The 25,692-nt window shown below is 40.4% G+C and overlaps 1 pseudogene; it reads left to right on the top strand.

The window, feature by feature from the left end:
- LOC107138359 overlaps nucleotides 1-23,351 on the top strand; it is an 84,865-nt pseudogene extending 61,514 nt beyond the window's left edge.
- The last annotated feature ends 2,341 nt before the right edge of the window (nucleotides 23,352-25,692 follow it).

Here is a 25,692-nt window from a genome sequence, read left to right on the forward strand (position 1 = left end):
TGCGACAAACCTCTCGCGTTTGAGTCCCCGTAGCCGATCCTCGTGCGATGGAAATCCTTCCTCCAGGTTCCGGAGCACCCCACTATTGCTGGAAATTCCTAACAAGATATCCTTTAGCCGTCCTGACTTGTCATACTCCCACACAGTGAAGCAGCACACGGGGGTAATGCACTCCCCTCGCCGCCATCTTCCAAATCCACGTCCCTTTTTTTTTTCTTTAAAAGGATCCACCAAAGCAGTGACTTGCTCTCCTCAGGGGAAGTCAGACCAGGCAGTCATACTTCTTGAGCATATGTCAGAACCTGCTTGGGAAATATGCTTGTTGTTCATGCAGCAAAATAATATCCCAATAATAAGGACGAGTATGACAGTCAAAAAATGGCTGTTTTCTCATGCTTTGCTTCTTTTGTCCAGTTATTTATTTTTCCTTTAAAAATATTGCTCTTCTGCTGGTCAGTGAAGCTTTTTGTCAAAGCATTAGTCTCTCTGCCACTGGATATTTTACGTAAGAGATATCTAATGCTGCCCTAAAATTAGTTTCTTTTAGAACATAAAAGGATCTTTGGAAAGTGGTACTCGGTAGTTTACATTTTTTATTTTGTCTATTCTTGTTTATTTTACTTCATTTTCATTGAAAGGTTTTCACTAGGAAAAAAAATGTTTATCGTGACAGGAATGTAGGTAATATTGAGATGAGTCCCCAAATTTCCTACATACAATGCTTTATTATATATAAATCAGTCACAAGTTCCCACCTGCCATGTTAATAGTCCTGTGCATAGGGTGAACAGCTCAGAATAGAAGGATTTTTGTAAAATTTGAAGTGCCAGCCAGCATGGATTTAGCATTTATGCTTTTCAGTCCTAGTATTTAATAAGACATTATTAAATGCTAATTTTTAATAAGACATATTTTTCTTGCATTACAATTCTTCATACACATTTGTACCACAATTCAAGCTGATGGCATGGAGCAAATAAGGAACATGTTGAGTAGGGCTGCTAGTATTTCCCCTGCCAGGGAACAGGGTGGTTCCAAAGCAGAAAGCAGAGAGTTGAAGTTGAAGGTTCCCACCTAGAGAAGATGGGAAAATTCAAGAGAGGGAGTTAGGACAGCTCACTCCAGTGCTGTTGGAATTCATTCCGCTTTCTCCTTTTCTTCATGTTGACTCTCTTCATTCTACTGCAGAAAATATCAAAGTCAATAGAACCAAGACTCCAATAGCAATTTCCCAAAATATTGAATCCAAAAGTAAAATCATGAGAAAGCATTAAAATCCATATTTTTGACAACTCCTCTCACTAACTCAAAAATGCTCATTTCCATGCTTTATTCTTTGGATGAATATTTTTTTCCCTTTTTATTTATTTTTTTTATTTTTCATACATTTGACTCAATTGGGTTATGAACTCCCATTTTTACCCCAAATACAAATTGCAGAATCACATCGGTTACACACTCACATTTTTACATAATGGCATATTAGTGACTGTTGTATTCTGCTACCTTTCCTTTCCCCTAATATCCCCCCTCCCCTTCCCTCCCATCATCCCTCTCTACCTCATCTGCTGTTGTTCAATTCTCTCCCTTGTTTCCCCCCCTTTTCCCCTCACATCCTCTTCTATGTAATTTTGTGTAACATTGAGGGTCTCCTACCATTTCCATAAGCTTTCCCTTCTCTCTCCCTTTCTCTCCCCCCACTCGTCTTTGTTTAATGTTAATCTTTTCCTCATGCTCTTCCTCCCTGTTCTGTTCTTAGTTCTCTCTTTATATCAAAGAAGACATCTGGCATTTGTTTTTTAAGGATTGGCTAGCTTCGCTTAGCATAATCTGCTCTAATGCCATCCATTTCCCTGCAAATTCTATGATTTTGTCATTTTTTATTGCTGCCTAGTACTCCATTGTGTATAGATGCCACATTTTTTTTATCCATTCATCTATTGAAGGGCATCTAGGTTGGTTCCACAGTCTAGCTATTGTGAATTGTGCCGATATGATCATTGATGTGGCAATTGGATGATTATTTATTGAGTGCTTGTTATGTGCTAGACGTTGTTCTTGCTGGAGAAACAGCAGTAAGCCAAGAATCCAGCCCACATGTTTTGCTTCCCTCCACTTGCAGTTATTTTGCATTGCCACCTCATTTCCCATCCTTTCCTCCTCTTCCTTCCAAGATACACCTTTTAACTGTCTTTCAGTCCTGTCCTCTCCTGTCTCCCCTGAAACCGCCCCATCAATCATCCCCTCCCTCTGCATCTTTCCCTTAGTTCATTAACATCCTTTTATCAATATGCTCAATTTGTCCTAACCTATTTTTCAAAATTAAAGAACAACAAAGAACAGAAGCCTGCTCTCACCCATGCTATACCCACCCTTGCGCTGAGCTATAGTTTCATTTTTGTCTTTCAGCTTCCTCTCCCCACCTCACTTTGCAAGGTGAATCTGACTTGGGCACTCAGCACCCTGATTTCTTAATCCATCCCAAATGGCTGCCTCTCCACAGTACTCTACCGCATTGCTCTTGTTAAAGAAGTAAAATGATCTCCACTAAGCTCTTTCTTATCATGTAAGCAGTTAAACCTATTGTATATGTAGTATAGTTAATTCACAGGGCGCCAAATGGATTTCATTTCTGATTAGCTGGGATAAAGACTGCCTGCAGGACTCTTGCCAAGCATTTTGGAGCCAGATCTGAGACATACAGAAAGAATCATGAGGTAGATAGTGATGTTTGTGTTGGGTGAATGAGTGTCAAGGGAGAGAGTTGGGAGGCAGCTGGGGACAGGGTTTTACTTATATTATCTCATTTAATTTTCCTCAAACCCTGCAAGGGGAAGATTCTCGACCTTTTTCATAACTGAGGAAACTGAGACTCAAATAGGTCATGTGGTTCCCTGAAGTCATGCAGCTGGCAGGAAGCAAAGCCTGGACCCATGTGTCTGACCCAAATGTGCTTGCCTTTTTCATTCCACCACCCTTCTAACTGCTTTCAAAATAGAGGTGGTGCACTCAAGAGAAGCAGCAGAACTTGACAATCAGGATTATTGCTCCTAGTTAACTTTTTTTTTCCCCATGTCCTCATTACACTGTGTAACCCTTCTTTTTGTGGCCAATGGAAGTTAATGATCTTTTAGCAAAATACAGAAATAATAATAACTAATGATAAAGTGATAATACTAAGAGCTAACTGCGATAAATAGGACATTTATCAAGCTCTTTTAATATGCCAGACATCATCTAACTACCCCTAATTATGTCTCAAAATTCTACAAGGAGACATTATGACTTTCCCATTTTATTTGTTTTTTATTCTTGTTGTTTTCATTGATTCTTTTTAGTTTTATATATATGAAACATTAAGATACATTTTGACATAATCACAAAAGCATGGAATAAGAAGCAAGGAACCTGAGTCTTAGTGCAGCCAAATACTTGCCTGAGGTCCACAGATAAAAAGAAGAAAGCCAGGATTCTGGGGGGGGAGAGCCATGCCCCTCTAAGGGACCCAACACCTTCATCATTGCACCGAGCTCCCTCTTTCCAGTGACTAAACAGTAGACAATATTTTAAACTAGCCTAAGCTCTTATACTTAGCATAATTTCAAACTAGTTTAATTCTCTAAGCTTTACGCAGCTATCAAATCAAATAACCAAACTTTATGCCTGGATTATATTACTGTCATTCTCATTAGAAATACATACACAGAACTATAATTCCATGCTCTTCTCTTAATTTTTACTGAGATATAAAAACTTGGTTTATTTAAAGAGTCCCAGAATTTTTTTTATAAAATGCATATTTCAATTTACTTATTTGACAATGTCCATTTAAATTTCTGCATTATAAATTACTTTTTAGAGAGCCAAGCTATGAAAAATTTCTTTTCCTAGTGATCTGCTATTCTTTATATTTTGTTGTTTAATAAATATTAAGTACTTTCTTTTTATTTCTTTGCCTTGGCCACCAGGAAGCTTGAAGTTAATTTTATGCTTAATTTAGTTTTATTATGCATAAATCCTTAGTCTTTTATGATTCACTCTATTTCATTTCTTGGTTCTCATCGATTACTCTTATTTTAATGTCTTGATTTTTGCATCTGTATCTGTTGGGAATCATTTTGTAAACAGGCTCATTTGAGGCTCCTTATAAGTGAAACTAAATTAAATGTTTGTATTTAAATGAATCTCTCATGAGTTAAATTTCTCAGCAGATGAAAAAGACCCTTTACACAGCAAGTGACCATGCATTTGAATACAATTACTTGGCCAGTTCATTTCCTTTTCTCAAGAATAATTGATCACCAAAATTTTAACTCCTTTTTAGATTTTGAAGCAACCACAAATTTATTTTTAAAAAGTTGGAAGCACAATACAGAGAATTTTATTTCTGCGGAATCATTTGAGAATGAATTGCCCTATTGCCCCTGAGCACATTAGTGCTTAGTATCACTCAATACACAATATAACCATAAAAATCCATGGTATGTTACGAATGTCTAACCATCAGACCCTATGTGTGGCTTGCCAGTTGTCCCAGTCAAGTCTTATATAGCAAAAAGATCCAACACAGAATCTTACTTTGCATTTAATTGTCCTGTCTCTGAGGTATATTTCAGTTGGGATCAGGTCTTCCATCTCTCCTAGACATCCACAACTTGGACTACAACTTGTGAAGATCATGGCCAGGTATCTTGTGAATGTCTCCTAATTTCAGTTTGTCTGATGTCTCTTCATGATTAAATCAAGGTTATGCATTTCTGTCAGCACATTACAAAAGTGACTTCATGCTCCTTTCATTGCATCCAATTGGGTGACACATGATTACAGTGTGTCCCACCTGATTAAGATGGTGTCTACTAGGCTTCCCTGCTGAAAGGATGTTTCTCTCCTTTTGTAATTAATACCTATTGCATGGAGAGACACTTTGGAACTATGTAAATATATGTCTCTCATAAAACTTCCTATTTATTTAGAATAGTATGGACTCATGGTTTCCTATATTATTCAGTGAGTGATAATTTATTTACTTACTTTTTTTTGGTGCAGATGATTGAACTCAGGGCCTTGTGTATTCTAGGCAAATGCTGTATTACTGGTCCACATCCCCAGCTCACATTATTCATTTACTATTATTTACTATCATTTATTTTTATGCTTGAGTCATCACAATGGATGACTCCAGGACTAGGACAGGAAAAGTAAAAGATGAGCCTAGAATAGTGAATTGTGCCCTACAAGGAAGAATCCTGAGAAGGACAAGGACATGTCAAAAGGATACAGAATGGGTACAGGGGGCTCCAACTGGCCAAACTGATCAGGAATTTTTGCTTTTTGTTTAAAAGACCAATTCTCTTGTAGAGCAGTCATTTTTATTACTCTTCTCTGGATACTCTTTTGCTGCACTTCTCCAAACTTATACACTTGTAAAGCCCTCCAGCAGGAGTCCCAAGATACCACCAGCAGGAGACTGCTTCCTGATCTTTGCTTCTTCCAGTCCTCTCATGAACTCACAGCATCCTGTTTCTCAAATTCACTCTACTCTGCTGTTGATCTATGGCCTGTTTTGCTTTTTCTCTGAAATTCAACTGAGATGTGAAGCCAGGATATCAGCAAAAAGCCCTTCCTACTTTTACACTCTCCCTAGTTGCAGAAGAAAAATCATAACAACTGCAGAGGGAACAGATGACCCAGAGTCTCCATGGCCAACACATTCTCTCCATGACAGGTCTACACAAGAAGTCAACTCAGAACCAGAAGTTTTCCTAAGGGCACAGAATTCAGAAGGGGGATTTGATGAGCTGGCTCTTCAATGCAATATTCCAGCTAGGCTCACATCCATCTCCTACCAACCACACTGGAAAATACCTGAATTTCACAGGAGTTCCCTGTGCATGTAACACTGGCCTCTGTTTCTTTCTGACTCTCAACCTCATAAGGCTTTCCAAATTTTTCTTCTGATTAATATGTTAACATAGAGATGAATCTCATAATTAATGTTTTAATGTATTAATCAGAACTCCTCTTCTGATTAATATGTTAACAGAAATACCTGTCTGACAGGTATACAAATAGTGTGCAACTTTTTAATCATATAGGTCAAAACTAATTTCTCTACAAGAAAAATGATAAAAGAGGACTTGTCATACTCAGAAAATATAATCTGTACTATCCACATATAACACTAATATCATAGAGTATATACAATTCATACAAATATAATAACATTGTAGAATGAATGAATAATGTGGGTTGGAAGAAGAGGAGTTGGAGTGTCTGGGAAGGAAGAAGGCATTAAGAAGGGAAACAGGAAAGAAGGGAGGAAGAAAAGAAGGAAGTTCATGGAGAGTTTATGGGAAAAAAGATGTCTCACTCATTAGCTGATCAAGTTGGAAATAAGAAGTCAATTCCTCAAAACTATTGTCCAAGTGATCCCGGCTTGCAATTTAAAAGAAAAAAATCAACAAAATGTTTATGACTAGTGGAAATTTTGACTAGGAGAAGAAAATGAAAGAAAACACTTCAAAATTGAGAGCAATTTTAAAATCACGTAGGAAGGTGAAACTCACATCGAAGGGAAATTTTGGTGATGTACAGTATAAAGATGTTGCTAAAAAGAGAGTCCCTCTAATCAAATGACAGCATCATTTAATTATGAACCTTTCAGCTCCACATCTGCCCAACATGGCTTGTCAAGCAAAATGCCACTTGTATCACAAGTGTGTGTGGGTCTGGGGTCTCAAAGTACCACAGCAAGAAGTGGAAGAGGAGCGATCACCGTCATCTAAGTGCTGGATCTCATGAAATGTGTCATCTGAGTTTATTTAGCCTTACTTCCGGCAAATGCATACTCAGTGCCACTGTACCTTACCACCAACCAACAAGATTGTGTAAAAAAGAAAACTATTCTGGATTTTCCTTCTTTTCCAAGTTGCAAACGTTTTAAATGTTTTGGGAGTATTTTAAAAATATGGATATATCATGGAGTAGATGCTTCAAAATTTTACTCTTGCTTAAAGTTAAAAGTCGAGCCTCTTGTTGAAATCCTGCATGTGAGGTGGACCATATGCCTCACAGTAGGATCCTGTCTCTTGTTGTCTGCTCTAGGCACTTGGTGAATCCTCAAGAAGCACCGTACTCTTGTTTGTGATGTAGGTTAACTCTGAAGACAGTCTGATTTCTCTCATTTTCATTTCTTAGAGAAAGCTCCACTGCTAATCCCGTGTTCTGACTACAGAGTGTATTTTGTCTTGTCGGGGCTATGAAGTTCACATAGACTGGGAGAAGGGAGAAATTGACATTTATCCTTATTTTGTTTGTGGAGCTGCCTGTTCTGAGATTAAAATTGACTGTCTTACAGGTGCTCACAAGGCAAGTGGCAGATACCTTATCACTCCGTGGTAAATTTTTAATGAAAGTGCTGAGACTGACCTTTTGTGCCCATTGCCTAGCAAATATTTAATAAATAACAATTTGGGTGCCAGCAAGTATATAGAAAAAAAAATGAGTACTCTCATCCGGTGTTGGTCCCAATTTATTCAAATGGGTTAGCCTTTCTTGAAAGATACATCAAACATCCTCACACTGTGTGTATAATCTGAGTCAGTAATACTACTATTAGGCATTCTTCCTGACTCATCCTCAGATGGGGAAAGAGGTACCAAGGTGGTCAGGGAAAGCAAGAAACCAGGAAGATAAGTCTTACCTACAGAAAAAGGCAGACGAGGTAACAATTGTGGGTTTTATACAAAGAAAGCAGCAGGACTGGCAAACTGTGTCTGGGCAACACAGGTGGTACCACTCAGAAGGGCCACAGCAAGTGATTCTAAGAGATGAAGCTGGGGAGCTAGTCAGGCCATGGCCATGTGCCAACCCACTGACACGTACAGTGTCTTTCAGGAATTGGATCCAACCAAGGGTTTTTAGCAGGGGAAAAAAAAAAAAAGTCATGGTTAAATCGGGAATTTAGATAGGTCAGTCTGGTGACTGGGTAGATGAAAACAAATGACTAGCACAGAACCAGAAGGCAGGGAGGCTTCTGCAATGACCTAAACAAAAGAGGATGAGGGTCTGTATCAGAAGCAATAGGAATGAGAAGAAGGGGGTAGATCTAAGACATATGGCATAGAAGGTGGATGGCACTTGGTGATGGAATGCTGAGGAAGGGAAAAGGAAAAAGCAATGGCCAACCTTAGGTGATTGGATCCCTGTTTCATTCAGTTTTCTTTTTCTCAGAGTCTAGCCCAGAGCCTGGCACATAATAGGTGCTCAATCAGTGGTCATTGAGTTGTGAATTTTTAAGGTTTATTTGTAGAATAATAATATTATATTATTATTTTAATTTTATATCAAAAAATTTGTTTTGTACATCACTAGTGTTTGTATACCCCTTTGCAATTAGTAAAGATCTTTCTGGGAAATTACTTAGTTAATTCCATAACAACTCCATGAGCTAGGTATTATTATTGATATTTTCATTTTACAGACGAGAAATCTGAGACTCAGATTAAGAATTTTTTTTTTTTTTTTTTTTGGTGGTGCTGGGAATTGAACCCAGGAACTTGTGTATGCTAGGCAGGTACTCTACCAACTGAGCCATATCCCCAGCCCTAAGATTAAGAAATCTGATCAAAGTTTCAGTGACTAAATAGCATTGTGAAAATTCAAAAATCAGAATTTCTGACTCTTTTTTTTTGGTGGGGGGGGGTGGATACCAGTAATTGAACTCAGAGGCATTCAACCACTGAGCCACATCCCAGCCCATTTTTTATTTTTTATTTTGAGACAGGGTCTTGCTAAGTTGCTGAGGCTGTCTTTAAACTTGATATCCTCTTGCCTCAGCCTCCCAAGCCACTGGGATTACAAGTGTGTGCCACCACACCAGGCAAAATTTCTGACTCTTAAATTTCATACTCTTTTCGAAATAAAGGTTTTACAAAATAAATGAAAAAAAATAAACCATCCCGAATGACAAATCATTGTTCAGTTCATCCCTGATATACTAATGTACATTAGAACAAGTTACCAAAGAGCTGGATATAACAAATCTCCTTGTCACTCTATCCCAGCTAGAGAGGAAAGCCACAGACCTCTTATTCTTATTTCTTCTGGCATTAGACTCAGATACTTGGAAACCCCCTAGAAAAGTTTATAACTGTGGCTCACAGTAGGAACAAGTGAGATTGTATCTGAGGGAAAGAAGCCCGCTGGTAAGTCAGTGTCTTGATGGAAATTTGGAACTTGACCCAAGTCTTACTAGCTCAGATCCCTGCCACCTCTGTATACTGGTAACACCCTCTCCCAGGCTATGAAATCCAGTAAGAGGTCTGCTCTCAGGTGCTGTGTACTAGCCAAGTAAACTTGGGATAGATATATGAAGGTTCTAAGCCTTAAGTCCCTCATCTGTGGAATGGTAATTCCTAGATAGTGAAGGCCAAGCTTAGGTTCACCAGGTTCCAGATGAAAACAAACAAAAGCAGCCAGGAGTTCAACTCTTTCTGTGAAATGGGGACTGAAATCCATCCTCACCACAATGGGAGAGGCTTGTGGGAAGCCGGTGGTAGCAGTTGGGCTCTGAGGGAATTCCTGAAGAGCTCGTGTGGTGTGGCCTGTGTGTTCTAAAAATAAAGTTCGTTTCTGTTTGATAAGTGGCTCCTGAATTGTGCCCAGCCAGACTGCAGCAGTACTTGATGTTAATAAACTTTTAAAGTTCTAGTAGATAGCATATACATATTATATACCAAATAAAAAAATAAAACCATACAAAAATACCAACTATTGCCAGTCAAAATGTTTCTTGGGATTAATAACTTCTAATTTTTTTTATTCCAAGAAACATTTTAACTGGCAATATTTGGTATTTTTATGATCTTTATCAAAAGTAGAACTTTGCCATGGCATTCTACGATCACCTTTTAAACCCTTGGTAAGAGAAAATAATCTTACTGTTTAAAAGTGGAATATGTACTATAACCATTTGTTTGGTTTTTACTCCCTAAAGAACATTAGAACTGACGTTGTCATGGATGCTTCCTTTAGTATAAATCCTGCTGTGGATATAGACAAGTATATGTTTATATCTTATATCTTAATTGTCAGTGAGTTAATATATGAATTTTTTACATACTAACCAATATTTTACCTGTTCTAACTACAGGTTGAAAGAAGCAAATCTCTTTCTTCTATTTTTGGGGTATCATTAAATAGTTTGTTCTGTTGGCTAAAATTATTTCCTCTTTCTCATCCTCCTATTCATTTACATGTTACAACATAGGAATAGAGTTCTTGAATTCTGTTTTTTTATTCAATGAACGTCTATGTATTGCATAGATACAGGCCCTGCTAGACCCAGGGAATCAAGAGGGTCCTAGGAATCTTGTGTTTCTACAATTTCCAAGAGACTGTGACACCCATGATGGATAATGGAACCACAGACCAATGCCTAAGAATCATTTAGGAATTCATTACAGGGATGAGACAAAAGATGTACTCAGCAATGGGAAGAAGAATAAGGAAGAGGAAACAGATGTTCACAAAGACTTAGGAGATAAAATTATCAATTGTCCAGGACTAGAAGAAAAAAAAGACAACGGTGTGTGTGTGTGTGTGTGAGGGGGGTGGAATCCCAAATTTCCAGCATGGAGATCCAATGTTGATGGTAGTTCCAAGGATGGAAAATACAAAGAGGCATAGAGGGGTACACTTACAAATATGAACTCAGCTTGGCTTTGTTAACCTCAAGTAGCCTGTGAGAGATCCAGGTAGAAGTGTCAAGGAAAAGATTGAAAGTCCAAGTCCAAACCTCAGAGCAGAAGGTGTGTATTTGGGAGTGATCCAAGTAGAAGTATTAGTTGAAATCACATGAGAATTAGGGTCATGACAGAGAGGGAGGGAGGGGTAGAGAGAAAGAGAGAATATGAGCTTGGAGGCTTTAACTCCACAGTGAAAAGTCACACAATTGTATTTGTTAACATTTTTATGTAACCCAAATATTTTAGCACATTACAAATATGAACAAAGAAAACAAAAGTTTCTTTTAGCCTAACATTTCTTTTAGCCTACCATTGATTTCTTCTGGATCACATTTCTGTAGGCCTAAATTCTATTTAAACAGCTGCTAAATTTAAAATATAATCAGCTTATGTCAAAATTTAGCCCTTGGAATGAGAGAAAGAATGGGGAAGATGCTGGGATATGGGTCTACTGCTTTAGAAATTTTCTGGGACATTCCTGAGAAAGAACAAACACAAGACCTTGAACACCATCCTCAGATTTTGGAAAGACCCTTTGATAACTGGAAAAGGGGCTGAAGAACTTTTTTGAAAAAATTATAAGTCATCCTTTCATTGGTAAAATGTCTTTGGGGTGAAGAGATCTTGTTCCAGGAGAATGAGGCATCTGTTTCTAAAATTCACTGCTAAGCATTGAAAATAAGTATTATTGTGTTTTCAAGAAAGTCTGGGCATTTTTCTAAAACCTAACCAAGAATTTCAGAAGTCATTGCTTGTATCTGTAAGTAGAATATGGAGAGCTATAGAGACCTGGACTCCAGGGGAATCAGTCACTTTAAGTGAGTGAGAGCTTTAGATGATCAAGCTGGAAATTCATAAACAGCATGAAAAAGTGAGATTCATTTCTTTCTTTGTCACAGATCGAGGGGACATTTACTCAAGGTCTTGGATTTTATGCCTTAGAGGAACTGAAATATTCTCCTGAAGGAGTCCCATACACACATGGTCCAAAGTACAACATTCCTTCAGCTACTTACATCCCTGAGGAGTTCCACATGTCCCTGTTGACATCAAAACAAAATCTAAAAGCAAGCTACTCCTCCAAGGTAAGCATCTACAGTCTTTATTTAATTTGACCCCTGTACATGCTCCTTTTTCCTTTTAACAAATGAGTGGATGGATGAGTGGCCCAATCTGTGATCTATTAGGATTTTTAAAAATCACACTGAGGGATTTGCTGAGAATATAGCCCAGAGAGTTATGCAGAAATGAAAAGCATGAGTGAGAACAAAGGAGAGATGGCACTAAGATAATGCCAGGGTGGAAGGGTGGCTCAGAGCTGCTCTCTGCTATAATTAGTCCCCAGATCTCCACCACTACCCCTGCAGACGAGATGAACTGGGTTTAAAACAGCTGGCTGCAACATTAAGCTAAGAAAGCCGCGAAAAATCACATAACACAGAGAGTAGTTTTTAAACCGAGGGAGGGTTGGCTTTGTGACCTTAAGGGTCAGCTTCCACGCTAGAAGGAGAGCTCTGGAAAGAGAGTATGAGCCCTCGTTTCTTTATTTAATAGCAGGGAGCTCAGAGAGGAATAAGGTTTCAAGGGTGGAGTCATGCTTTGTGATGTTGTGGTCAGCAGATTGATTGACGTCTTGGAGAGTCACACCCATCTCAGATGCTGTGTGGGATCTTAGGCAGAACTAGAGTGGGAGGTGCACCTGCATCATGGGATCAATCCCTTCACAGTGCCAAGCCTATCCCTTCACTTGGCTACTATGCGCAATAGTTCATACACACAGCCCACAGACGGCTTGTGACACCCAGAGAGTTTTCTAGCACCTATCTCAATATCTGGAACCCCTTAGGGTCTTTTGATAAAATATAATATCCTTTGCAAAATCTGGGGAAGGGGATGGTGTCTGTATGTCTGGCATGTTATGCCATGCCCATGCTCCTCTCAAGCCTGACTCACTGGGCTACATTGGAGCCAAGAGTTTAAAAAAACTAAAAAGATAAAACAGACTCACTTCATTGCCCCTCACAGTTCCATCCCTTGACTGAGAAGAGCTGAGATCAGAAGAGGCAAGGGAGAGGGCCTGCTGATGCCATCTGCATCTCCTTTGCTCCCTTCTTGTGGCTAACAGCAGCCCAACCATAAGAACCAGCAGGATTCAAGATGATTCCAGCTTTACTTAATTAACCCCTTGGTCCCAAGGATATCAAATGGGTCCTTCCTCAAGTGTTAGAGACAAATATCAAAAATCACCTAACTGGTGTTACCAAATGCCAAAATTAAATAAATCCATGATCTACTAGAAAAAGAGGACACAACATTACTAGACATTGGAGTAGATTTTGTCAGTAGATGTCCTTAGCTGATATTAGGTTGAATCATACAAAACTGGTGATATATTTGACCATTTTTTACTTACAAATATGGTAGTTTTATATGGTTCAGCCTAGTAGGTGAGGAAATACTGGGAGAGCAAAGGCTGACAGGACCCAATTCTGGAGACGGGAAAGCATTGATTGGGCAGAGTTGTCCCCAGAAGTTAGGCAAAGATGCTCATCAAAGACTCCAACATTCCCCATTCCACATCCTAGCTAAGTCTCCCTTTCTTTTAAGTGTTGTCGAATCCCTTTAAGATAAACCTTTGAAAATTTCCCAAACTCTATTATTTTAACAGCCTACTTGTAAGGATACCCCAAAGGCTAAAAGATCCCACTCCACTCTTGAACCATATATGTATATGATTCAGTAGGTCACCTAAAACTGATAAAAATCTCAAAATAAGGCTTCAAGAATTTGTTTCACAGTCACTGTGTCTTGATTTGCCGCAGTCTGGCTGGGCACAAATGCCGCAGTCTGGCTGGGCACAAAATCACGAGCCACCACACAGCTTGTAGATTCAAACAGCAACTCTTTATTCCCGAACTCACACCAGCCATCTACAATCACGTTCTGGGGAAATCCACGTTCTCTGCCCAAATCCACCCCCACTGGGCTTCTGTCTCCCAAAAAATACTGTCTGAATCCCGTGAGAACTCAAGGGGAACTCAGGCAGCAGCATACGCCCTATTCCCAGCAGGAATAATCTTAAACCTGGAACCACCCTAAACCCGGATAGTCCTAAACCCGGAACGCCCTAAACTCGGATCCGCCTTGGTCCTTGAGCAAGGTCACCTACATGCAATGTCACTGCAAAATGTCCTATTTCCACGAGTCCTTCCACTAAGCAACATGGGGTACGCTGGCAAGGAAATTGTCATACCTACTTGGCTAATGGCTCCCAGCATTGATTCATTCTGGAGATTCCAGAATATCTAACAGCAGGACAGCTAGGACTGTGTGTCTCCTACAGGGACACCAGTGAACCAGCAGATGATGTTCTAAGAATTCCTTTAACCTTGAGACCAGCAGCAAGGAGAAGTCCTCAGGAGTGCCTTCAGCCCTTGTTTCCTGTAAAACTTGCTCACATTGTTAGAAATGGAGGAACTTTCTACACCCCCATCACTACACCACCCCTAACCCACAAGCAGGTAAGTTCTAGTCATTACACAGCTGCTCCCATGAGCCTTCCCTCCCAAACCCACATTCATCAGTGAGAGGGCTACCCCAACATTCCAAAACATGAGAAAGAAGCAGTGCGGGGCATCCTTGCCAGCCATGCGCAGGTGCTAAAGCAGAAAGCTGGTCCAACATCCTTGTCAATTCTTCCTCCCATTCTCTCCCAACACCCATAAAACACACAAGAAGGGCTGGGGTTGTGGCTCAGCGGTAGAGTGCTTGCCTAGCATATGCAAGACCCTGGGTTTGAATAAATAAATAAAATAAAGGTATTGTGTCCAACTACAACTAAAAAGTAAATATCAAAAACAACTACAAAAAAAAAAAAGAGTCATAAGAAGATTCCCTGAACTTCCTTGGCCCCTCCAATGTGTATCTGGACACTATCTCAAGTCTAATTCTTCAATGTCATATACATGAATCTTCACACACTCTACAAAATAATAAACACTTCCTGTGGGCGGATAATTTGATTTGTTACTTCATCTGACTTTCCAGGACCCCACTCCATTTCCTCCCACTTAAAGCCAACTGTACTTCCATTTCTCAGAAATTTTTGTGATATTCATTTTCCAATTAAGGGCAGCAGAAAGTTTTATGTAGTCACTTAAATGTCGCAAGAGGGAATTGAGACCTGAGCTTTCCTTTTAATATATGTGGAACTTAGAGTTTTAAAGTGTTACTGATTAACCAGTTTTAAAGATGGCCATATGGACATCATTATCTTGACCCCAAATATGGCTCTGAATATGTGGGTAAAAGAGGCTGAACTGAACATTATCCTTTCAATAACAACATTGTTCAACAATAACACCCTTTCAATCTACAGAATTGGTCACTGCTTATGCTATGGCAAAGCTTTGATGCACGTTTAGAGAGGGGATATAGAAATAAGAAATGGTAATAAGCCAAAGTTCTCCAAACCACAGTCAATTTCATATTATTGTTTCACTTCTCAGCCCTGTAATCTGCCCTCTGCTCTCACCATGACACTAAAACAAGTGTCCCCAAAGTCTCCATGATCTCAGTGCTACTATCAGATACAATGACCCTCTTTAGCCCTTAACCTTCCTGACCTCTCAGCAGATTCACCACCATTGATTGCTTCCTCCTCAAATCTCTCTCCTTGGTTCCTGCAATGCTTCACTCTCCTGATGTTCCTCCTCCCTCTCTGTTTATTTCTGGGTTTTTGTTACTGCAGATTCCCATTTCTCTGCCCAGTCCTTAAATGTTGATGTTCTCAGAACTCCATCCTGGACCTCAATGGTTTTCATTCTACAAACGTTCCCTACATGATCTTATCCACTAATAAACAGCCGTAAGCATTTTGAGGACAAGTCCTACGTAACCTCCCTCACACATAAGACAGTAGATAAACCTAGGGGATACTTAAAAATATTTGACAGGTTGAATTGATTTTTTTCCATCTCTAATCTAGTCCCCTCTGTGGCTAATCCCCAGACCCACTCCATCAACACATATATTTCCCCTAAAAGAAAGTGATGATCACTACACTGTACTTCTGAAAGAGAGGTCATTTTTGCCCTTCTCCTGCTGTATATACTTTCTCAGTTAAGCCCTGAAATAGCATTTTCTAATTTGCAGTTTATGGCTTATTAAAGGGTCATAAAATTAATTTATGAGGTCATAACCACCATTTTAATTAAGCTTCATAGAATACAATAACAGTAAAATTTCAATGTGTTTTATATGTAATAAGGAAAAAGATTTTTTCTTAGATGTCTGCACGTGTGTGCATGTTGCCCACATGTGTATATTGGGAAAAATGTGACTTGTAGATCTTACAGTGGATTATGATAAAAAATAAAACAAAAAGTTTGAGAGACACTGCTTAGAAGTGTCCATGTCCTATCCAGGTCAAATATAATCCTGGAATAGTTTGTCTCATAAACAATATAGGTTAATAATGCCCTCCTTAGCCCTAATGAGCATCATGAATTTAAATCCATTTAAGAGTAAGTTCAGAATAATTTTTTTTCATTTTAATAAAACTTCATAAAATGATGGGCTACTCAAAAATGTGGGACTCATATTGTAGCTCAAAATTTCCTTATTTTAACAGGATGTTGTCAAAATAAAAAATAAGTAGGTCACCATATATTTTTTTCTTTTTTAAAATTTAATTAGTTATTAGCTCTAATCAGTTATAGATAACAGTAGAAAGCTCTTCGATTCATTGTACATAAATGGAGCAGAATTTTTTACTTTTCTGGTTACATATGAAGTAAAGTCATACCATTTGTTCAATCATACGTGTACCTAGGGTAATGATGTCCATCTCATTCCACCATCTTTCCTACCCCTTTGTCCCCACTGCCCCTCCCCTTTGCCACATAAGTTCCTTCACTTATCCCATGCCCCCCACCCATATGGATTAGAATCTACTAATCAGAGAAAACATTCAGCCTCGGTTTTTTGAGATGGGCTTATTGCACTTAGCATAATATTCTCCAATTCCATCCATTTACCTGAAAATTTTATTCTCTTTTAATGCTGAGTAATATTCCTTTGTGTATATGTACCAGTTTCTTTATCCATTCTTCTATTGAAGGGCATCTAGGTTGCTTCCACAGTTTAACCATTGTGAATTTTGCTGCTGTAAATATTGAAGTGGCTGTGTCATTGTAGTATGCCGATTTTAAGACTTTAGGGTATAGAAGGAGGAGTGGGATCGCTGGGTCAAATGGTAGTTCCATTCCAAGTTTTCTAAGGAATTTCCATACTGCTTTCACATTGGTTGTACCAATTTGCAGTTCCACCAGCAATGGATGAGTGTGCCTTTCTCCCCACATCCTCAACAACATTTATTGTTGCTTGTATTCTTGATAAAAACCATTCTGACTGGAGTGAAATGAAATGTTAGAGTAGTTTTGATTTGCATTTCTCTAATTATTAGAGATGTTGAATATTTTTTCGTATATTTGTTGATCAAATGTATATATTCTGAGAAGTGTCTGTTCAGCTCCTTAGCCAATTTATTGATGGATTGTTTGTTTTTTGTTTGTTTGTTTGTTTGTTTTTTTGTTTTTTTGGTGTTAAGTTTTTGAGTTCTTTATATATCCTGGAGATTCATGCTCTGACAGGTCACCATATATTTTTCCAGAATATATTTTCATAGCATCAAATAATCTATTTCAGGAAATGCATAGCTCTCTGTGGAATGGGCCACAGAAGCTCTAGACAGATACCATCCTATGGAATTCTATGAACAACAGGCACTACTCAGGCTCTGAACACAGCCCGTGCTCCTTGCACTCCACCTCCTCCAGAGGATGATGAGAGGGACAGTCAGGCACCTATTCCAGACCCTAGAATTAAGGATATGTGTGGTGGTATAATCTCCATCTCAATGATTGTGGCCTTTTGAAACCCTGGGACAACTTATCTAGCTGACGGTTACTTGGGAAAGTGTCACCTTGTGCAGTTTCAGAACCACACAGGGAAAGGCTATAATGACGCCTCACAGTCTGCCTCAATGGGTTGCCTTTTTAAGATGCTTATTTTCAATGAAAACACAGATGATAAGAAATGACTTGTCCTAACACAAACTATGCCATGGTCTCCCAGCTTCCCCCTTTTCCTCACCCCACACTATACCCATCTGGGCCACATGTCTAAGGGAGTGGGAACAACCTCTCTGGAGTTAGGATCATCAAGTTGTCACATAGTCCTCTACCCTGGAAGCATTCGATCTTCTCAGATATCTCAGCATTTTGGGACTTCCTATGTACAGTTGGACCAGGACTCATCACTTGTCTTGGGTGCGTCTTCCCTAGTCCAGTCCAACCAAGTGTTGCTTTTCTGAGAAATGCATCATTAGGCAATTTCATTGTTGAATGAACATCACAGTGTGCAGTTACAGAAACCTCAAAGGTGTATGTCTGTCACTCAACATGGCCAGGAAAAGTGAGGTATGTGTGAGATACTGCCAGCATAAGACAGAATATTGTTTTACAGTCAACTTTCTTTTAAATGAGTAGGAGTACACTCTAAAATAATTTTAAAAAATAGTAAATACATAAACTAACCATAGAGTTGTTTATTATTATTACCAAGTTTTATGTGCTGTCCTTAGTTGTGTTGCTATACTTTTATACAACTGACATATAGTACATTTGTTTACACCAGAATCGCCACAGACACCTGAGCAATGCACTGCGTTATGATGTTAGACTGTATAACATCACTAGGAAACAGGAATTTTTCAGCTCCATTTTAGTCACAAGGGATCATAATCACATATTCTGTCTGTCACTGAACGAAACATTGTTATGCAGCACATGACTGTACTCAGAGGTACAATTTCATAGTTGTTCTATATAATTATATAGTTATATAGTTGCTCTATGCCAAGGGGAAACTTCTTCTAAGGTAAAATAAGGAAACTCTACATAAGGACAGGTTGACACCTATAATACTGCTCAGTGCCAATTGGCAGAAAAAGAGATGGGACAGCAGGAAAGTCACAGGTATCAGTGTCTTCTTTTTTATTCTGCTATACTGGAATGCCTGAGACTGGGACATTTATAATGAACAGAAGTTTATTTGACCCATAGTTCTGGAGATTGGAAAGTTCAAGACTGAAGGGCCCTCTTGTTGCATTAAAACATAGCAGAAGGCATTGCATGGCAAGAGACAGCAAGAGAGGGCCAAAGTCACTTTTATAACAAATCCACCCTCACAATAAAGAACTCACTTCCACAGTAATGGCCTTAGCTCATTTGGCACAATGCCCAAAGCATCAGTGTTGAGAGGCAGGAGCAGAGCTCCCATGACCTACTCAATTCTTCAAGGTCCTATCTCCCAACTCTGTTGCACTGGGGATTAAATTTCCAACACATGAACTTTGGGAGATGCATTCAAGCTGTAGCAGTTGGCAAATGTGACCACCCTGCAGAGGAGAGTGATGCTGAATCACAATAGCTGTGGATTTAAGGTTCAGGAATGCGAGCAGGTTAGGTCCAATCCTAGCTATGCAGCCTTGGGCAGTTACCTAACTGCTCTGAGTCCCAGTTTCCACACCAAAAAAAGGGACAACAGCCAGGCCTAACCCTCAGAAATATTGTGAGAATTGAAGGACACAACCCATGTGAAGGGCTTGACAAAGCCCAGCAGAGTCAACTGAGGATTGTGGTTTCTGCTGATGTTACTTATGCTATTGTTATAAATGCTCAACAAGCTCTTCTGAATGGGTGTTGACTTATTCACTTATTCATTCAATAAATATTTACATTGAGCACCTGTATGTGACAGTTCAGCCTCGGATAGGACTGACATGGCCCTGTTTTAGGCCAAGCTGGTGGCATCATTCATCAAGCCATTCCTCATGGACAGAGTGACTATCACTCATATTTCTGATGGATTCTAAGCCTATTCAGGAGCCTTTGATCACAGCTTGCTTTCGCTTCAGATTTGCCCACAGGAAGATACCAGCCCAGCTCCATCTGTACAGTCTGGTTTCTGCTTGTAAGTTAATGTAATGGAACAAATTTATATATCAGTCTCTTGAGAGCTTGAGTAGTCTTCTAGGGCCAATCAACTGCAGAGCCTTGATACTGGTAGGTTTCTCCTGGGTTAAGAAATAAACTCAGACTATAATGATCGTCAGCTCCTCTTCCCTTGTGAAACCTCCCAGGTCTGCCCAGGCTGCCCAGGGGACTCTCAGGAGCAAGCAACTGAGGTGCAGGGGTCAGAGCCCAACTCTACCACCTCTAGTCACCTAATCCTGGGTAGGGACATTCATAATGCAGGGACCTCACTTGCCAGGGTCATTGACAGGATTCAGAGTCTAATGTATGTGGAAAATTGCTGGCAGCAGAAGGCAGAAGGCAGGTACAGTCACATGCTGTTTCAGTTAATGACAGACCATATATACAAAGGTGGACCCATCAGATGATATCACCTAGATCCCCTATTATTGTCTTAGTTTGTGTAGTTGCAGAATATGGGAATTGCCTCACAATGCTTTTTTCCAACGTTCTCCGTTGTTAAGCAACATATGACTGTACACAAAAACTATAGCTATGGCTTCCCTCTCTCCTGTCTCTGGCACTCTGACCTGTTGATGACAGAGACATGGGGTGTGGATCCAGGCCTCCAACCTCAGAGGAGTCCAGCTGCTGGGGAGGGCAGGGCTGCAGGACCTGATTGAACCAGTATAGGTGCGGTAGTGAGCCACTGATAATGTCAACAAAGGTCTTTGAAGCCTCTCTGGGCCAAAATAACTCCACCAGCTCCTGCTCATTTCCAGGGTTAGTCACTGTCTGAGGGGTTTCATAAGCAAATTATGTGAGTTAAGACATGATTGATCAGTTAAGGCAACGGATTAGCTATGAAGTACATAAGGAGGAAGAAAGTTAAGTCATTCACAATAAGAGCCCTTTGCCGGTTCCCCGTGAGCTTATGATACACACAGAGTCCTCAACAAGGCTTCCAAATCCTGCATAGTCTACCCACTGACCTTTCCCAGGACTCCTGGTGCCATGATTTCTGCACTCAAGCCACATGGCCTTCTTCAGTCCCTGCATGGGCCCAGCCTTTCTCTTTCATGAAGCCTTTGCCCATGTCACCTGCATCTGTCAGAGTTCTCGAGAGAAACAGAACCAATGGGACTACCTGTGTATATGCCTGTACATATGTGAATGAGTTACACATGTATGTTTGTGTGTACATGTATGCATGATACATACATATGTGAATACATACCTATATATATATGCATATGTGTGTGAGTATATACAACATAGATTTATTTTCTTTCAATTACGGGGGTGACAAATTCAAAAGCTGTGGGGCCAGACAAGCGGGCTGAAAATTCAGGTACATTTCTGGGTTAAAGCCTTGAGGCAGAATAATTCCTTCTTCTCAGGGAAACCTCAGGTTTTGCTCTTAAGGCCTCCAGCTGATTGGATGAGCTTCACCCACAGGCTCAAGGGTAACTTTCCTTAAAGTCAACTGATGGTCAATGTTAATCACATCTACAGAACAGCTTTACAGCAACATCTACATTGCTGTTTGCCCAAACATCGGGGTTCCTTAGCCTCATCAAGCTGACACACAACCACCTGCCCTTCTGCCTGAGATTAACCCTCACCTGACTGTCAGTTCTCACCCCTGAGATATCAGTGTAAATGTCACCTCCTCTGCCCCTCAGGTCATGTAGATGTCCCTGGCTGTCCTGTCTCATAGCACTTTGATTTTTCCTCTGTGACTCAGCTCATTTCCTCTTGGCATTCCCCTCCTACTCGACCTCACTTCATCAGAGCAGGACTACATAGGCTCTGGTCACCACTTCAGGGCTTCTCTGGCCTAGAGAGCATCTTGAGGCAAAGAAGACAAAGACTTCCTCCCACCAGGTGGATGAGCACCTCACAGATCAGAACCTGGTAAGTAGCAAGTGGTCTAAATGTCACCTCATGGTCTGACAGCTCGTGTGCAGGAGTCAGCCTGTACAACCCGTCAGAAGAGTGCCAGTGTGTGACATAACACTTAACCCAAAACCTAGCCCTAATCATAATCATATTGGATTATGATTATGACACCATGCAGGACAGGATGTATGAATGTGCCCTTGACACAGTGGTGCAGGACTTGGGTGGTGGGAAACTTAGATTTTACCCTAGGGGGCATTTAACCCAGAGACACTCAATGGCAGGCACCGCACACCAAGAGGACATGAATCTCCTGGAAGGGGCATGAGTGTCTTTAAAAAAGCTTTGACCTACTATGGTACTCTCAGTTTATAACTTGGGAAAGCTTTATAAGACCTGTAATTTTTAAAAAATTCATACTAGGAAAGATAGACCCTTGGCAAAGGCCCGGTTAGGAATGTCAGCCAAAAAGCAAGACATTTCTTTGTCCTCCTCATCCTTTAGAAACTCAGGTGGAACTGTGGGTATTACCTGAAACTATGGCCAGCCTCCCTGTCTGCACCCACGTGGCTCCCTCAAGCATAAGCACACCAGGCCTCTGCCAGTCTCTCACCATTTGGCAAGCTTCACCAACTTTGGGGGTAACCACATGGCCTACCTGCCTCCAAACCAGAGCTCCTTCAGGGACCAGCCAGTTGCCTATACAAATGGAAACCAAGTCCTGTAGCAGAGCTCAGAGCTGTCCTGGAACTGGTCCTGAGGGACAGTTGGGAAAACCATCATCTTGAAAAGAGAATGAGCCCAGGTAGGTACTGATTTGGAAGAGACAAGGGACTGTCAGGCAGAGCCCACACATGCTCAACCATCAGTGGGTTTGTTCAACATTCACCATCCCCTGCATGACCCAGACCCTCTAGATGCTCTTCTACATTAGCTTAGTCCATTGGCCACTGTGCCCACCCCTGCCCAACACCACATGGGCCAGATGTCCTAGACTAGGTTTACTAAAAATCTCTCTTTTAATTTTGTCTCCTCCCCCTCCCACCAGGGTTCAGGGGAATCCCGAATGTTCCTGGGGTCTTCAGTGTTCTTCACCAGAATTGATGCTGTGGCTGTAGCTCACAGGGATACAGGCTTAGCCCTAATTTTGGGATGAACAGCCCAACCACACCAGAGTTGATTCGAATGGTCTATATGGATCAGTTTACAGACACAGAATGGGACCCTCCACCTTGTCTGCAAATCTCTGGAACCCATCAGTGCTTCTTGGTACATGTGGGGCAGAGAGCATATGTCAACTTGAAAGTAAATTCATAGTCCAAGAATAACATTTTCACTTAGAAAATGAAAGTTACCTATTTTGAATTTGCAAATAGAAAGCTATAGGATTTTTATGTTTATCAAAGGGTATATGGATTTTAAGGGTTGCGTAATGTTCCTTCCCATCTGGGGCCTGAAAGGGTTGTAGTAAACCAACTATTGATCTTTTCTGCTGCTAGCAACCTTCAGCCACAACCCAACCTCCTCCATTGCCCCAGGTGTGCTGCACAATACTGTCATTTCCTACATGTGGTATGACCTGGAGAAGGTTGGGCAGCCCCACCTGTGGCTTCACAACTGTGCTGTCCAGTACCATAGCCACAAGCCACATGTGACCACTGAGCACTGGAAAAAAGTCTAATTCACATTGAGATGTGTCATAGTGCTAAGTGCTAAATTCACACTTCACTTTGAAGCTGCATTACCAAAGAGAAAGAATATAATATTCCTCCTTAATGATTTCATATTGATAATATGGTGAAATAATATTTTGATATATTGAGTTAAAGTTAACTCATTATAAATTAATTTTATTTGTGTATTGATGGTTTTTATCACTATAATGAAATTCCTGACACAGGCTAACTTTATAGAGAATAGACATTTATTCAGTTTACAGTTTCAGAGACTGAAAATTCAAACAGCATTGTGCCAGCTCTGGCAGGGGCCCTATGACAGATGGTAATAGAGCTTACAGGAGGAAAGATTACAGCGGGAAACAGGAAGCCAAAAAGAAACCCAGGGTTCAGACTCAGGCTTTTCTAACATCTAGCTCTGGTAAGAACTCACTCCAGGAGGCCAGTATTTCCTTCAGAATCAGTGCCTCTAATGACCTAAGGACCCCCAACTAAGCCCCTCCTTTTGAAAGTTCTACACCATCTTCCACTTCTACACTGGGCATCAAGCTTCAAACACAGTTTGAAACTTTAGGGGGCAAACCACAACAAAACCATGACAACATATTTTACTTTTTTCAAGTGGCTACCAGAAAATTTTAAAACTTATGTGTGACTTTTATCTGTGCCTTGCATTGCATTTCTATTAGACTACTGCAACTATGGACAATACCTTTTGTATCTTGACCTGAGAACAAAATGACTAGACTTAGAGGTATTGGCAGTTGGAAGTGATTTAGGGGCTGCGGGGAACCAGGGCAGGTGATCAATCCTCTCATTGCTTAAAAAATAAGCTTTCACAAGCTTGAGAATTAAAAGTCCATACCAGGGAGAAATGAAGAGGAGAGGATGAGGAGAGATGAGGAAGGGGAGGAGGGGGAAGAGGAAGTACTCCTGAACTTGATTCATCCTTCAAGTCGCTCTTCCTCCCTGAACCCTTTTAATGTCCCCAGTCCAACTGAGTAGCCCACATCTGCCCTGCTATTGTTATATTTGTCTTCTGGCCACCCCCATCTGTTTATTTGTTTAGCTCAGTTTAAGTAGGTTTTATGTACCTGGTATGTGCAAGGCATTATATTGGGCTGAGGCAGAAACACAGTAAACAACACCAGTTCCTGCCCCAAGGAGTTCAAAGTCTGATGCAGAGACAGACAATGGAAACAGGTGGTTACTATACAAACCACCCAGTGCAGGGACCAGCACACTGAGACAACACCAAGAACAGAGAGCTGTTTACACATCCAAAGTGTTTCCCCAGCTGGGTGGCTGACTTCTTTAGAACAGTTAGCATGTTATATTTCTGCTTCATCTTTGAACACTCACAAAATGCTAACCAATTAGAAAAGGTCAGAGTGATGTGCTAGCTTTGAAATCAGATGGTTAGGTTTGAATCAGTCCCAGCACTGCCACTTAACTAGCTCTAAGTGTGACCTTGGGCAAGTTTTGACCCATTATTGTATGCCTTTAAAATAGTGATAACACCTATCCAGTTGTGTCTTTGTGAATGCTAAATAAGCTTAGCTCTAAAACTATTTAACATTGCTGGCACATGGGAACAGCTGAATAAATGTTAGCAATGACTATTAATTAGAGCAACACAAGTAGAAAGTATTGTAGTGGATATAGCACAAATGCAGGCCTACAGAAGGTGAGGAGGAGAGAAGATGACCTCTAGTTGATGGTTGAGACGTAGACAAGTGGACATGAGGGAGAAGGAATGCCAGAGAGAGGAAAAAGCTAATGCAAAGGTGGGTGTCAAAGAATCACGGGGTGCATCTTGGAACACAGATAATTTGGTTTGTCTGCAAAGCAAACCAAAGAGGAAAATCTGGGGATTAAACTAGGAAACTAGCTTGAACTAGAACATATTAGACACAAACGTATATTAAAGCCTTCAGGTTTTATTCTGCACACCGGGCAGGTCTTTGGAGGTAATTTGATCATAGAAATGGCATAATCAGGAAGCTTAATCTGGCAGATTGCATAAGGTGAATTAGCTTGAGTCAGAAGAGTTGGGAAGCCTCTGTAATAGTCAAGAGGTGGCAAAGGATTGAGCAAGACCATGCTAGTAGCAATGAAGAGGAAAGACAGATTTAAGCCACAGCATGTGCTACCTGATTGGATGGGCTGGAGAAGATGGGGTGAGGACAAAGAGTCAAGATAAACCCAAGGTTGTGCTCAGGCAGAGCAGGAGGATGGTGGCAACAGAAAAAGGCTACCAAAAAGGTGGAGCTGTTTCTGAGGGAAGGTGGCAAATTCACTTCAGCCTGGTAGTCAGCCAAGGAATTT

Source organism: Marmota marmota, unplaced genomic scaffold (assembly GCF_001458135.2).
Source record: "Marmota marmota marmota unplaced genomic scaffold, marMar, whole genome shotgun sequence".
NCBI classification, from domain to species: Eukaryota; Metazoa; Chordata; class Mammalia; order Rodentia; family Sciuridae; genus Marmota; species Marmota marmota.